Source organism: Marmota marmota, unplaced genomic scaffold (genome assembly GCF_001458135.2).
Source record: "Marmota marmota marmota unplaced genomic scaffold, marMar, whole genome shotgun sequence".
NCBI lineage: Eukaryota > Metazoa > Chordata > Mammalia > Rodentia > Sciuridae > Marmota > Marmota marmota.
In genome coordinates this window covers 29,802,059-29,818,898 of record NW_026000057.1, presented here as the reverse complement: position 1 = coordinate 29,818,898, position 16,840 = coordinate 29,802,059, and the positions used below count along the sequence as shown (strand labels likewise).

The window sequence follows — 16,840 nt, the reverse complement described above, 5'->3', positions numbered from 1 at the left end:
AGGGGGGATAGTAGAGGATAGGAAAGGCAGCAGAACACAACAGACACTAGTATGGCAATATGTAAATCAATGGATGTGTAACTGATGTGATTCTGCAATCTGTATTTGGGGTAAAAATGGGAGCTCATAACCCACTTGAATCAAAGTGTGAAATATGATATATCAAGAATTATGCAATGTTTTGAACAGCCAACAATAAAAAATTTAAAAAAAAAAAGAAATATTAAAGATAAAAAAAAATTGTTAATAAAAAAAAAAAAAAGATTCATTCCATGCTTGTACAATTGTATGGAAATGAATTCTACTGTCATGTATAAATATAAAGAACAAAAAAAAAAGAACCAGCAATGTATAAATTAAAACACTGCAAATAAACAGAATTCTTTTTTATCATTTCCTTCAGCCTACGCAATTAATTTTTATTCTGCCTGATCTTGGCCAGCAATTTCATAAACCAATCAGTTTTATCATTAGAGTTTTCGAAGGTTCTTAATCCAAAGTTATTGAAAACCCATACATGTCCGTGTTCTTCTCTTTCTTTTGATGAAATTTCTTGAAGATTCAACACGTAAGACTATAGTTGCATGCAAAAGAACTCTCAGAAAGGCATCAAATAAACCACTGTAACTGTTGACAACAATACATAAAGATCTGATAAGAGTTTAGTATTTCTGTGGTATACAATAATTTAACAATCAGAATCGTGACTGGTAGTGTGATATCAAGTCAGACTTCTAACAATCTAAAACAATTTTTAGAATACATATTGAAAACATATTCATACACAGCAACTCTAGTACTTTAGCTTTTGCTAAAGTACTAGAGAAAATTATCTAGTATCATCCTAATCACTAAATTGCACCAAATGTTCAGAAAAAAAAAAAGTTTTGCTCAAGAGACAAAAATGAGCATCTCTGCATTTGAAAAACAATAAAAGGGAAACAATACATTCTGTTAGAAATTTTAAACTTGGAGCCCAACACAGAGGCCCATGCTTATAATCCCATCGGCTCAGGAGACTGAGTCAGGAGGATCCAACCTCAGTAAAAGTGAGTGCTTAGCAACTCAGTGAGATCCTGTCTCTAAATAAAATACAAAATAGGGCTGGGATGTGGCACAGTGGTTGAGGGCCCCTGAGTTCAATCCCCAGTACCAAAACAAAAAGAAAGAAAGAAAGAAATTTTTAAATTTAAACTTCAACAGACTGGATACTACAAGGAGGACCTCCTGATTAAAAGGGGGGTGGGGAATCCTGTGCACAATTTCACCTTCTGTGCTCTTTCACTCAGCTAATACTATTTTATATTACACTTAGGTACCTTCCTCAAGCATCAGGAAAGTCTGAGTTTCCCGAAAATGTGAAACAACCTGACTCACATAAAACTCAGAAACCAGACTCTTGATCTGCCCGTTACTCACATACCTTTGTGTTTCACACATTAAGAATTATGACCAGAACCTTCCATTCTTAATATTTTCATTGTGGCAAGAGCACAAGGAAGTTATCATAACTACAATAGGCAGGGAATGTATTCAGGGTATGTGTCAATTTGTGTGCTTACTTCTTCACCAGCACCTCATCACCTATTAGTCTCTAGGCTTCCACATTTGGGAGGCTATTTAATCTGAGTGCTACCTGTAAAACCTCAATCTACTTACTGCACAACAGAAAACACACGGCAGTGAAGAGGCAAGGTGGTGGTAAAGAACTGTGTTGGCATGAGCTAGCTGATTGGAACATGGGGGGTTACAAAAGCTATCTTGGCTAACAACCACAAGCAAAGGGCTTCTATGGGAAATATAAGGAGGTATATTTTTAGCCACAGACAGGTGGACACCAGAGTAATCATTAGTCCTAAAGTGATCCATTTCTTTGATGTGCTTTCTGAGGTTATCTGAAGGTCATCAAATGTTCTGGGTTCTATAAGTCTAAAGAAAGATTATTGATTAGGAGGTCTTATGATTAATGTTTCTTGTGTTCCTTTTTCCTGGAATAGCTGGCTGTAGTAGCTAGTATCATAATCATTCATGTGCATCTTTCCTTTAGACTTTAGAATGCCAGGCAAAGGTAAAGAAAACAAAAAGCAAACTTGCAAAGGACAATTTGCTAGGGACAAGTTAACCCATGAGGTAGCTTCATTAGGACCTCTCCCTCTCTTTTCCCTTTTCTTTTCTTCCCTTTATTTGATTTGCCTTTCCTCTGATTTTTTAAGCCCTTTGGTAGTAAAGTTCAAGACTTATATCAGATTTTCCAGAGTCAAAGTTATCCCCACCTTCAAAGATCTCACGAGGCAGATAATTAAAAATATGCAAAGAGAGTAAAAGAGAGCAAGATGGGATCCTCAAGGAAGACATTTAACTAGGTTGCTTCCCAGAGGAAGTGATAACTAATGAGAGAAACTCCTGAGAAAAAAGAATTCACCAGGCAAAAGAGGAAAAGAATGTGCAGGTAGGATTAAAAAAAAAAGTAAAGGTGAGGAAAAAAATCCCATTTGATAATTTCCAGAATTTCCAGAATATTCTTTGTGGCTGGGGAATAAAGTCTGAAGCAGAAAGTGACAGGAAATATGTTTGGAGAGACTAACACATAGGGAATCAATGATATCATGGATGCTATTAAGCAATTGATAGCAAAATCATTTTTAGATAGATTAGCATGATTAGGATTATATTTCAGATGGCAATGATTGATAAGGGAGAGGGGATTTGAAGGTGATGGCACTGAGCCAGAGGAAGCAGAAAGCTTTTTCAATAGCCCAGGTGGTATTTAGTAGGAAAGGAGAAGAGGGGACAGATTCCAGAAAATTAGGCTTGAGTGGTTGAGGGACAGAGAAAAATTAAATCTACTTCCTAAATTTCTATCTTGGATGAATGAATAGATCTTCTGACCTTTTTCAAGAAAACAGAGGGAAAAGCAGATTTGTATTTGTTCTCTGGAGGGTAAGGATAGAGGGAAAATGGGAGAAAGAAATAATGATGTGTTTACATTTTAACAGGTTGAGTTTGAGATACCTCTGGGACATTCAAATAGCAGGAGAATATGTGAGTCCAAGGCTTCAGGAGAAATCTGCCTGATATCTATGGACTGTGAAAGTCATCTACATAAAGACAGTGGTTGAATCTATAAAAATAGGTGAGTCCACACAGGAAGATAATTTATAATAAGAACAATGATGAGTTGAAATCAGACTCTCTAAGAACTACTTGCCATCAATTACTTCTCCAACCTCAGTTTCCGATGACCACCATCTGATAATTGTCACTACTAGATGATTTCCATTCCTTGCTCCATAACACACATCACCATCCCCAAACCAATTCTTACACCTAGTGTCACCAAAGAATCCCACACTGTGCTATGGTATTCCAACCCTGAAACAGCCACCAGTTGACTTCATTCATAGCAACATCAAAATGACATCTAACTCTCTGGGATATGTTGCATTTTTTAAATATGACTGATCATTGCAAAACTAATTTGAATACAGAGACTGACAGTACAAGAACTTGTATTGGGGTTGGAGAGACTACTTTGAGCATATATTTATTTGAGTTTGATTTTGTAGTGTAGAAGAAATGAACACTTTCTGGTTTGTAATCATTAAGATTTTCCAACTCACAAGCCTCATAAGTTTCCCTTTCTTTTTTATTAAATTTTTTTATTAACTAATAAAAAAATTATTAAATGCTCAAAACATTACAATGATCTTGACATATCATACTTTTGATTCAAATGGGATACGTAATCTTATTTTTCCATGTGTACAGATTGCAGGATCACATTGGTTACACAGCCACATTTATACATAGGGCCATACTAATGTCTATTGTATTTTCCCTTTCTTATCCAATTTTTTTTCTGGAAGCCTGATACACCACTTGCCTGAGGAGATAGAAATGGCCTTACCGAAAGCAAAGGTTTTAAAAAAAAAGTCCACATTTCCACATCTAAAACTAGAGAGGTTCACTGTGAAATATGCAATTTTTTTGGAACATTCAATTCAAAAGGAAACTACATACTCATCTATTTCTTCTTCATTAAATGTTTTCATTAGTCTTTAAACCAAACCACAGAAATGGTCAGGGAGATATAGCACCTGTTCACACAGCTGAATAGAATAGAATACAGACTTGAACAGTTTTTCTCAGCTTGGGTTACATATTTGGAATTACTTAGGAGCTATGGAAAATGTTGAAAACTGGATCCTGTTGCCCAAAAATCTGAAATTATGATTTAATTGGTTTCAGATGCAGCCTAGGCATGGAAAATCTTTAAATCTTCTCCAGATAATTCTAATGGGCCCCATAGATTAGAACTTAGTTCACCCAATTTATAGTTTAGGTTTTTAAATTATTTTAATTACAACAAGGAAGAATAAATACCATTTATTAATGAAGTACAAAGAGAGAGTTACTTCTAAGTCACCTTAGTGACACAGCTGATACCCTTTTCCCAGAGAGCCTTCTCTGGTCTCTATCCTCTATGGAGTGAGCAATGGACCATTTGACTATCCCCATCTCTGCACCACCCACAGGGTCACAACCCATACAACCAAGTTTGGACACTGATTTAAAGGAATTCAATCATAATCTAACAGGCAACAAAACTGAATCTCTATGGATTTGAACAAAGATACAGAAATACTAGCAAGACACTGGAGAGGTTGAGTGAACTCAGGACCTGGTAGCCATTTTTAATCATGTGATCATGATAAATAAATGGAGAAAGTCTTTCTGCAGAGTACTATAAGACAACACAGTTATGACCATGTTGAATCAAAGTGGAGAGATGAACAGAATGGTGGATTATTTGGTGTATTTCTAGCTCCGTGAGATCTGACTGAACTTTACTACAATTGAGTTGCAAGCAACTTATGCTATTCTTCTAAGAATCCCCTTTTACATTAGATGTTCAAAGTTCAATAGGTTTTCTTTCTTAATCAAGGGATATATGTGTGTGTATATGTGTGAGTCTCTCATCCATTTTGGAAATGAAGCTGAGACTCATAAGGAATTACTTACACCTAAGTCACACACACACACACACAAAAAAAAAAAAAAAAAGGAAGAAGGGGAAGAGCAAGAATCTCAGCTTTAAACTCTCAACCACTGTTTTAGAGTTCCTTCATTTTAAATTGTCTGGCTGACTTACAATAAAGCAGGATTATGACTTGTACTCACAACACTATAAATCTTGCTCATGAAATAAATTAAAGCTTCGCTTATAGTAAAAAATATTACTCCTTTCTCCATGGCATTCCAGTCCTTTATTTCTACAATTCATCTTTCTCCTCCACCGTTACCCAACAGCTCAGTGAAGGACCATGTAAGGCCTTTGACATCACACTATGACTTTACAAATTCCAACCCAGTTCCACCCTCCCTGGTAAGTCTTAAATCATCGTCGCTCTGAAATGAGCTAATGAAAAACATTGCCTTCCTATAAACAAATTATTGATGTTTTCTAGAATATGTAGACATTTCTGATAGAAAATAAACACACTGTGTTAGCAGAGTATGTCAAACTCACAAGAAGGCTTCAAACACTAAAACACCTTTATCAGAGACAGAGGAAGCCCTAGTAGAACTCTCCACAGATGTGACCACAGGACTCTAAGGTTCAGACATAAAGAAGTTGGGAGACAAAAGCCCCATTTTCACTTTATCCCATGATTTTAGGCCATGAAAGGACTGAAATGATTCACAGCATGGGAGAAAGAGTGAGCACAGTGAAAACAAGTAAGAATTGACACCTGGGCTTGGGAAATAGCAACAACTTGGAGCTTACAACAGGAAAATAAGGTATGCCTTATAATGAGAGTATGCCTTAAATATGTTAGGACCAAGTGAAACAAAGGGTGAAATACTGACCATTTCTTAGAAAATAGGGGATAATTATTTGTAAGTTACACTAGATCTGAAAGAAAGTAAAAGTGAGAAAAAAATTTAAAGGTAAACTGGGGCCGACATTTGAAAATTATTTCAATGAAGCATATTATTAAAAGTCAAACATATTAGTGAAACCAAATAGAGGAGTTCAGAATTGTGTTCATATCTATGTAGGAACTTAGTGCACAATTGGGTTTGTCTTACATATTTAATGATGGGAACATAGATCTTCCAATAACTGGCACTGAAACAATTGCATAGTCATCTGAACTGAAAAACAAACTGGAATTGCTATCTCCTTTGTACAGAAGCAAGTTGTACATAAATCTAAGAATTAAATGTAAAAGTTGAAACTATACAAGTATTATAAAATAACATGAGAGAACATTGTTTTATCTCAGAGAAAGGATGGAAACATTAATTAATAAAATCCATAAGACATAAACAATATATAGATTTTTGTAATATCAGGGTTTGAATCCAGGGCCTCACATGAATTAGACAAGGGCTCCACCACTAAGGTACATCATAGCCCCTTTTTATTTTTTATTTTGAGACAATATCTTACTAAGTTTGTAGCTAGATTTGTAGAACCAGACCCTGCATAATTTTCTTAAATTTTGCATATAGAAAAACAAAACCATCAGCCAAGCACGCTGGCTCACACCTGTAATCCCAGCTACTCATGAGACTGAGGCAGGAAAATCACAAGTTTGAGGCCAGCCCAAGCAACATAGAGAGAATTCAAATCAATCAATAAGTAAATAAGGTATAAAGTTTCAACTGCACAGGGGTAATCCATTTTTTAGATCTATTATACAGTACAATGAGTAAAACTAATATGTATTATGTCTTTCAAAATTGCTAAAAGTATAATTTTTAAATGTTCTCACTACAAAACAAGATAATTATTCACCAGCTAAATAATCCAGTAGAATATCCCTATTTTAATGTCAATTAATAACTAACCTTAATTACATCAACAAAGCCCTACTTGCCATGTAATATAACATACTCCCAGTACGGTACCTCAATTTATTCTGTTTCCAGGGATAAGGCTGGGACACCTTTGCAAGGATTTTTGTTTGTTTGTTTGTTTTAATTCTGCATACCATAGTCCACATGTCCACAAAATATTCACTGCAGTATCATTTGTAGTGTTGGAGGAAAAAAACAAAAACAAGAAAAAAAATCCATCAGTGTTCAGGGGATTGGTTAAACATTGTGATATGTCCATACAATGAAACACTAAGTAACCATTCAACCAAATGGAGTACTGTATGAACTAAAATGAGAAATCTACAAAATGTATATTGTTAAGTGAAAAAGTAAGACCCAAAACAGAGTAGATAGTATTCTAGCCCTTGCATGTTTTAAGGGAGTTATATATGTAAAACATTCAGGGACCCCCATGGGGGCGAAAGACCAGGATAATTAAATGAATCTCTGGTACAGTAAGCTGTTCTCTAGTATGGCATGTTTTTCTCCTCTGGCCCCTGTGTTCCTTCAACAAACCTGTCATGAGACCCTAATAAAACTGCAGAAGCAGAATGTTTGCACAAGATAAAATTGTTACTGAGGAAAAACCTAAATAAACCCTCTAGCTTTGCTCATTCTTAGTCTACTTAAAAACCACTAATTTTTAAGGTCACACAGCTGGGCAATGCGTTCTTAGTTTCCCACTAAGAAAACACTGATGTGTAGGGTATAATGATAACAGTTGCCTGGGTTACTCTTCAGGGACCTGAAAGCCACTTTTGCTGAAACACTGGCTCTTCACTTGGGCCTGTAGATGGCTGATGAATAGCAGGAATGGGATGGAAAAGCTTGGCATTTCTGTCTTTATATTGCGTGTGTCCCCTTTGGGGCCTTAACCTTCAGGTCAGATTCTACTCAGCTCTGCGTGTAGACTGCTTGGCTTGATTGCCCACTGGAGCTGAGTTGTCTCCTTCCTTCCCCTCCCCCTGCTCTCAGCAGCTGTAGCAGCCCAAGCATCTTAGGTCTTTCAGGCCCATCACAAGATTTTGATGCCAGCTGCAAGAGTAGCTCAGCAGATTCTAGGACAAGCTGACTATGTCTTCATTAGTCTGTTTCTTGCAACAGAGGGAAAACGTCTTGAGACTATGCCCAAGGCCAGTAAAAACTCACCACTTCAGCACACCCCAGCAAATTTATAAAAGCTTGCTTTTCCCTTTGTTGGGAGAGCAGACTTTTCACTCTCTCAGTTGGTGCTATCTCCCTTCCACTCTCAGTGAAGCCCCCAATTAAAGCTTACCTATGTGTTCATAATTCTCCACTCGGCCCCATTTCTATCATTTTCAAGTGGAAATATCCCATCTCTGATAGCAAAAGCTATCACACACACTGGTCAGAATAATATCTCTAGGGTGGGGCACTGGGAAACTGGAGAGTTAAGATGACAATTTTCACTTTTTTGCAGTTTAAATTTTTACCATCTGTTATTTTTTTAAAAAAAAACTGAGAATATATAAAACAGAAGAGTCTAAATAATTTTCTTTTTAATTTATGGCATATATTTATTTGTACAAATATACATAAACACATTGAAAACATATACACTGAATATCATGTATTAACTCCTTTAGATTCAGACATGGAGCCCAGGACTGGAAACAGATGCTGAAAATAGCCACTTTATCTTCCTTCCTTCCTTCCTTCCTTCCTTCCTTCCTTCCTTCCTTCCTTCCTTCCCTCCCTCCCTCCCAATACTGGGATTAAATGCTAGGATTAGACTCAGGGCCTCACACATGTTAGGTGAGAGTTCTACCATTAGCTACATACCCAGCCTTTTTTATTTTTTATTTTGAGACAGGGTCTCTCTAAGTTGCCTAGGCTAGCCTCAAACTTGTGATCCTTCTGCCTTGACCTCCTGAGAAGTTGGATTTCAGCTCTTTTGGGAACTATTCAATATTCTTCATAGTATGACGCACAGTTAAATGTAGAAATAATTCTCAGTTATCTACCTTTTTGCTATTGAAATCCGGAGATACAGATATAGCTCTGCTTTAAAATATAATGTCTACGACTGCAAATTGGTGCAACCACTATAGAAAGCAGTATGCAAATTCCTCAGAAAATTGGGAATGGAACCACCATTTGACCCAGCTATCCCACTTCTTGGTTTATACCCAAAAGACTTAAAATCAGCATACTATTGTGACACAGCCACAGCAATGTTTATAGCAGCTCAATTCACAATAGCCTAACTATGGAACCAACCTAAGTGTACATCAATGAATGAATGGATAAAGAAAATGTGGTGTATATACACAATGGAGTTTTATTTGGCCATAAAAAACTGAAATTTCGGCATTTGCAGGAAAAACGGATGGAACTAGAGACCATCCATTTTTCCTGCAAATGAAGTTAAGTAAAAAAAGTCACACTCAGAAGGTCAAGGGTCATATGTTTTCTCTCATATGCGAAAGCTAGAAAGGAAAAAGAAAAAGAAATGTGGGGGTGGATCTCCTAAAAATCAAAGGGAGATCAGGAAAGGTAAGGGACCAAGGGTTAGAGGTAGGGAAATGTCCCTAGGACTCCCAATAAAAATGGAGGGGGGGAGTGCTGGGGAGTGATATTGGTCAAATTATATTGTGTGCATGTACAAACATGTAACAATTCATCGAATCCCATCATTATGTACAATTATAATACACCAATAAAAAAATAGGAAAAAAAATAATGTCTTTATAAGAAATAATTTTGCTCTCCTAGGTGATAGTTATCATACATGCTCTGCCACAATGTGGACAGTAGGCCATTTGCCTAAATTTGGGGGATCAATTTTTATATACAATACAAGCAAGACTTTACTAATATTTTCTTCTAATTCAAAATAAAATTTTCGCTTGCTTTTATCTGTGAAAGACTGTCAAATACCCACCTGATGTCAATGGTGCCAGTAGGGTAACCTGCCAGGGAAAATCAGTATATAGTTTTGTAACTATAAGCACCTTCTCTGAATTCACAGTAACTAGGGAAATGTCAGTTGCCAAGATTGATGCAGTTGCACCTCTGGACACAGTATTAATTAAGTCGTGTTTTTCCTAGCAGATTTGGTGCTGCATTAGATTGTGCAAAAGTGAATGGCATTATTCCCATGTAATGGAATATGGATAAGGGGTTGAAATACCATGCATCTGGGTCATGGCTGATCATAATGCCTGAGGAAAAAATTGTAAAACTACCCCCAAACACCTTTGAGTTCTCTTCTACCTGCCCAGTCATACCATGCTCCATTCAACAACTTTTCCATTCCCTCTTGCTCAGTAGTAAATGACCAGTAAAGACTGGATGCCATTCACAGATAGACATGAGGAATTCCTGGAAACATAACACTGTTTTAGTATGACTGTGTCTCCTACATTCCAGTATATTCTTTCTTTCATTTAACAAACATCTGTGGAGCCATTCACTGTTCCAGGTGTTGGAACTCTGCTGCTGTAGGAACTCATCAAGTTTACATTCTACTGCATAATATGTAGGTAGTAATAAATGCTAATAAAGAGAAAGGAGAGGGGATAAGGATGTAGCTTAGTGGTAGGGCACTTGCCTCACATGCACAAGGCCCCAGTATCCTCTTCAAGGGCACTAACTTCCTTCCAGTAGGCCACACACCCCAAAGGTCCCACCCTTTCCCAGTAGTATCATGGGCTGGAGATTAATCCTTTAATATGAGGAGACATTCAAGATCCAAACTATAACAAGGTAGAAGGAGTTAAATTTCGTTAGTTCCATGTTGCATGGTACTCAACTAAAAATAAGACTTGGCCTTCATAAGGCATTGATCCTGTAAGTAATGGAAAGTTTACAGATGCAGCCCCCCACCCCAAAAGAGAGAGAGAGAGAGAGAGAGAGAGAGAGAGAGAGAGAGAAAATGTTGCAGGAAGAAGAAGAAAGTTTTGAAGAACTCAATAGCATCTGGAATTAAATCAGTATCTCTGTCCAAGAAGTCTGAAGATTCAATAAAATTTCACTAAACTAATCTACTCATGATAATTTCTTCCTGGAACTTGAAACTTTAAACTTTCTCCTGTGCAAGAGTACCTCATATCTAGAAATATCCTAAGAAATCAACATATTTTATTTGAAAACCCCTTTGCTTATGTCTCATAAAAAGTGGACACAGACTTGGCCTTCTCAACTTAGTAAAATATATATGGGGCTGGAGATGTAGCTCAGTGATAAAGTGTTTGCTCAGTGTGCATGAGGCCCAAGGTTCAATCCACAGCACCATAAATGAATACATAAATAAATAAATGATTGGGGTGTACATGCTCTTTTGCTTTTGTTTTATGGGCATTTTGTCTGTTTGTTCCCAGGTGACTCCAGTCTCTACCTGTGTCCCTCTGTCATGTTTGACCTGGGAACAGTTGGCCTGTCTGTTATCATGGGCTGCTGAGCAACAGGAGCACCCAGGATCATTAGGGTAGATGTCAACAAAGTCAATTTTAAGATGATAAAGAAAGGAGTTTTATTTGATATGATAGGTGCTGGTGCAGAATATTGTTTTGAGGTCATTAGAAAATCAAACACTGTGGTGTGATCCTCTGGAATGAAAGTTATCAGTATTTATACCAGTTGTTTTAGAATTTAATTGAATAAACATTCTTAAATTCCCTCCATATTCCTCTATTTAAATTTCTCTGTGCCCCGTGACATCTTAGCTGGTGCCCTCTGCCCAAGCCTACAGATTCGTTCACTAACCTAGACACTGAACCTAGAACTCTCATACTGAATTTTCTTTCCCCTCCCTTCTCCATCACATTTCCTTCCACATAAACAGACATCCTCTGATAAGCAGGACTCTTGGTAAAGAATTATCACTCAATTATTCCATAACAAGAATCATTCTTTTCAAGCCAGAAGATCTAAGTGAGATTCTTTTAAAGTTCAACAAATAATCCTAAAACACTATAAGCATCTTACTTTCAGTAAAATTATGTTAGATCTGAGATATATTTTTAAGGAAAATATTTACTATTCTTGATTAGATGGGTTCATTTCAAAAAGAAGGGAAAAATCCTGTTTTTCTGGTTAAACATAGTTTATATAAAATTAAGGAACTTGAGAGGAAGTTATTTTAGAATCTGAGACTTGCTTTCATTGGAGTTTTGAAGATATAATGTGTTATTAGGTTATAGGGCTCTATCTTCCAGTCAGCTATACAAAACTCAGAGAATAGTCTCTTCAACTCGGGCCCTTTTCTGATTATGTATTTGTAGTTATTTATTTTCTGATGACTCCCTCTTGGTGTGTAGCAATACTATTTATTTTCTGAATGTTGATTTTGTTTCCTGCAACTATGCTGAATATATTAGTTCTTGTAGTTTGGGGTGAGAGTTTTGTTTATTTGGTGTACAATGATCAAAGTTTCATGTCCAGATCTATATGGTGCAGGAGAGATACAATACAAGGAAATATAGATCCAAAGACAGAGGCAACTAAAAATAGGAGCATTTGGGGTGGTTTTGTCCAAAGACTCTGATGATATTGCATGTATAAATACATACATATATATTCAGTGTAAATAAATTCTCTTATCTACAAAGGGATACAGCAAAACCTTTCTCACAGTCTTGTTCTGAGAAATAGACTTTGGAAATAACTAATGAGAAGATGTCTGATTATGACTTCATTAGCATGTCATATAATGCAAATATCTAACTGTTGCCTTTGATGTCTAAAACAAAATGTTGGTTTTAACCAACCAGCTCTGTCAGTAATGGTTCTTACAAAACTTATTACTATTTTTACAACCATTACTTTTACTATTTTTATTTTATTTACATTTTTTGAGTCATAAAATGCCAGGTACTATAATAGGCAGCAACAATGCCCTATCTGTTTCATAACATCCTTATAAGATAATGTTATTTCAAAGTAGTATAGAGAAAATTATAAAAGAAAGCACAAGCTGAAAAGAAGGCTCAGATCCAACACTCCAGTCCCTCTGTTAACCCCTACACTGCCTTGCATTTCTTTGCAGCAGGCAGCTGCCTGCCCTCCTGCCATGAGAGTCCTGGGGTCTGTGTGACTGTTGAGTGGATGACTGCACGTGCTCAACTCAATACTAAGGGCCAGTTAGTGTCAGAACGTTCTTTCCATGGGTCTGTTTCGGAAGGTGTGGATGAAGCAGGGAAGGGTGGAAGTACCTCAGGGGTTGGAAATGGAAAAATAGAAAAAGGTACCAGAAAAACTTAGGAAAAGATATAAAAACAAGAGTTTTAGATTACAGTGTTTGTTTCAGTTTACAAATACCCAAGGTAAGAGAATGCATATTGGTTATAACCAGTGCCTCTTGGTGAGTTTGTCTCATGCAAAGGGAGAGAATAAATTATTTTTTTTAATTACTTAGTAAGAAAATCAGTGTCCAATGTTTAATGCAATACTATCATCAATAACTATACATACCTCAGTTAAGTTATATAAACACTGATTGAATTCTTTAGAGAATATAGTTAACCATTAGTAGTCGTTGTAAAAAGATTGCAAAGCCTTATTCCAAACAAATGAATTGTCATTTTATCAACCCCAAAATGCGGATTTATGTTTTTAAAGAAATATTGTGATAAAAAAAAAAAACAAGAATGACTTTTCTGGAGAATTTTTTTTTTCATAGAATCCTTTAATTTTCCATTGTATAAACCTGTCTTGGAACATATTTTTAAAATACTTTATAAGAGTCTTCTTTTAAGAAAATTTAAATAAATCTTCCTAGGATTCTGAGGTCATTAAGAAAATAACCTGATATTAAAGAAGAAATGTGTTTATCCAGAGACTGGGCAATCTAATTTCTTGGGGAAAAGAGATCAGAATTTGGAATTGTCTGAATTATTTTCACTAGGGAGCTGTGGTTCCCAAATTATCTATACCAGTATTTTATTACAGATATTAGGCATCTCCCCCAATTAATTTATTAAAAAACAGATAAATAGCTGGGCATGGTGGCACATGCTTGTAACCCCATCTACTCAGAAGGCTGAAGCAGAAGGTTTGAGGAAAACCTGGGCAATTTACTGAGAGCCTGTCTCCAAAAAAAGGAAAAAAAAAAGCTGGGGATGTAGCACAGTGGTAGAGCACCAGTGGGTTCAATCCCTAGTCTCGGGGTGAGGGAGTAGATAAATGGCAGAACCAGCAAAGAAAAAAAGTAAGAATCTAGCTTACACTGTAATTTCAGTTCCTCTGTTTGGGATCATTGGATATTCCCACTGCCATTTCTCTCTATTGTATTTACAAATGAAAATGTTTATATAAAATACACATAGCTAAATATTGTAAAGATCAGTAATATCTTAGCCCTCATAAAGAGCCTAATTCACTAGCCACTTAAGCATTCATATAGTGATTGTTAATGCAAGTTAATTCCTTCCACAAATGGCATAATCCTCTGGTTCAGTGTTTTCCAATCAGGATAGCATTTAATAGGTGTTGGGCAAGCCTGCTAACCCCCTACAAGGTGCACAGTGAAGAGTTCACTAAAAATGCCATTACTGCCCTGTTGAAAAACACTGCCTACTGTCAGCCTGCAATCTTCCATCTTAAACTGTGAGGCTAAAGAAGGAAATAAAAATGAAAGTCTTTGTTTTCAAAAGTATAAAAATACTTTTATCAGATCATCAATTAAAATGTGAAAACTAATAGAAAAATGTGCCAGCCCTTTGTACCATGATATAAAACACTATTTAGAATTCTTTATTATATATAATAGAAAACAACTTAAAAAATGAATTCACTGGAAGGGTTTGGAGTGGTTTTGAGAACAAGTAGAAAGTTGAGAGAACACAACCCAAGCTGGGATCAAGAAAAACAAGTAATTTCCAAGATCCTATCACAGAATAATATATGCACAGGGCACTAGCAGACTATGGAACATTATACCTTACACACTCACACCATACTCACCTTTCCCTCTAGTGAGGATGCCAGGAGATTCTGTGTGGTAACTCATTGATCATGGCATTGATCACAGTGCTAAATTTAATCTATTTCTTAAAAACATCAAGAGAACTGAGAAAATACAATGCTAGGTTTATGTTACTTTAGCTGACCCCCTCTTTCTTTTGCAATCCTTAATGCTACATGACATGTTTTATTGTTTGTACACATTCCTTTTCCAGAAGTTTTCCCTGGGATTACTGCCATGGTGAGAACTCAACTCTTTCCTTATATCATTTGGCTCATTCTTGAAATTACACATCATATTCTGCAATCTGTGTATGGGGTGAAGGTGGGAGTTCATAACCCACTTGAATCAAAGTGTGGAATATGATATGTCAAGAAATTTGTAATGTTTTGAACAACCAGCAATAAAAAATTAAAAAAAAAAGAAATTACACATCATAAAACACGTGTGCACATCAAACAGGCTATTTCTAAACATTTTAATTGTTTCATTTTGTGATTCCCTAGACCTCAGCTGTTGTTATACATTAGAAATGGGTAAACTGCTCCATGGAGATTATAACCTAACACCAAAACATCTTAAGTTATGTTCACCTGCTTTGAATTATTTCTCCTCTGTAGTATCAGGGGCCTCCCTCAGGAACACAACCCTGTACCTGAGCCATGAGGTTAGGGTAGGCATTCTCCTCATGAAGAAGGTGATAGGTCAGACCTAGATTTCCTCAGTCAAAGCCCACATATCCAGCAGTTGCTTTGGATGACTTTTCTTTAATAATGAAGTCTCATGCATAAAGTCTGAAATTAATTTGTGTATTACCTTGCTGGAAGAGCATAGAGCATATTCCTAAATTGGATTCTGACTATATGGCAGGAAAGTTTAATATAGACCCACTAATTACCCATACTCTGAATCCTGACTCAATGAAGCAGTCAAAATAATGAAAACATGGAAATTAAGTCACTCACATAATTTTTATGTCTGTGTATCTGGGACTAAGATAAAGGCTGCCTGGGTGTGAGGACAGAAGGGAAGTCATGCTGCAGAAGCTACAGACAGCTAATTGAAGATGCTTTCAGGAACTTCGAAATCAACTCCTTCCCCCCATATTTTGTTTTATTCCCAAATTACAAAATATATAATCCTGAAAGTACTAAAGAGCTCAGATACACTTAACATTTGCATTTTATTTTCAATGAGACTTTTTTTTACAGCACATTAACTAATGAAGTCAGTTCATAAACATTGCAGTCCAGGTTTAAGAACATAGTTTACAAAAAGCTCATTGTTATCTTTACTTTTTGTTGTTCTATTTCAAGATGTAAATTATTCATAGAATTCCCAATTCTGACATATATCATTGCTCACTACTCCCTGCTTTCCCACTGCAAAAAAAAAGAGAAAGAAATAAAAGAAAAACATAAACTAGACAAAAATAACACTGACATATCTATACAAATATAAGCTTGCCTACCTCCTTCTTACACTTGGAGTTTCATGTTATTTTTTAAAATTTTTTCACATCTTGCTTAATCTTCCATAACCTAAAAGGAAGGGAATCTCGTTTACTGGTCAATAGAGTGAGAATTAGAATTTCAAAACACAAATGTTGCTTTGGAAGTGTCTCAACTTTTACTCTCCTCTCCCTCTCTCTTTCTTCTCTTTCCCTCCTCCTTCTTTTAGGATCCACTATGTCCTGTTATTTTAAGTACAATATGATTTATGCAAGATCTGCAACATATTAGAGCAACTGTATTATATCCTATATAATCTTGTGTTTTAGAAGAATTATCCAAACAAAGCTTTTCTAATTTTTTGCCTCTGATCACTCCACAGTGAACTCATATCTGGCTTCTACCCTTACCATTTCATCACATAAGAAAGATTTTAATCTCTACAATGAAAACTATGAAACACTGATGAAAGAAACTGAAGAGGACACACACACACACACACACACACACAAATGAAAAGACATTTCATGTTCATGGATTGGAAGAATTAGTATCACTAAAATGTTCATACCAC

The 16,840-nt window shown here is 36.1% G+C and overlaps 1 pseudogene; it reads left to right on the top strand.

Annotated features, from left to right (window-relative positions):
- The first annotated feature begins 5,348 nt into the window (after positions 1-5,348).
- LOC107141147 lies at positions 5,349-15,755 on the top strand (annotated as a pseudogene).
- The last annotated feature ends 1,085 nt before the right edge of the window (positions 15,756-16,840 follow it).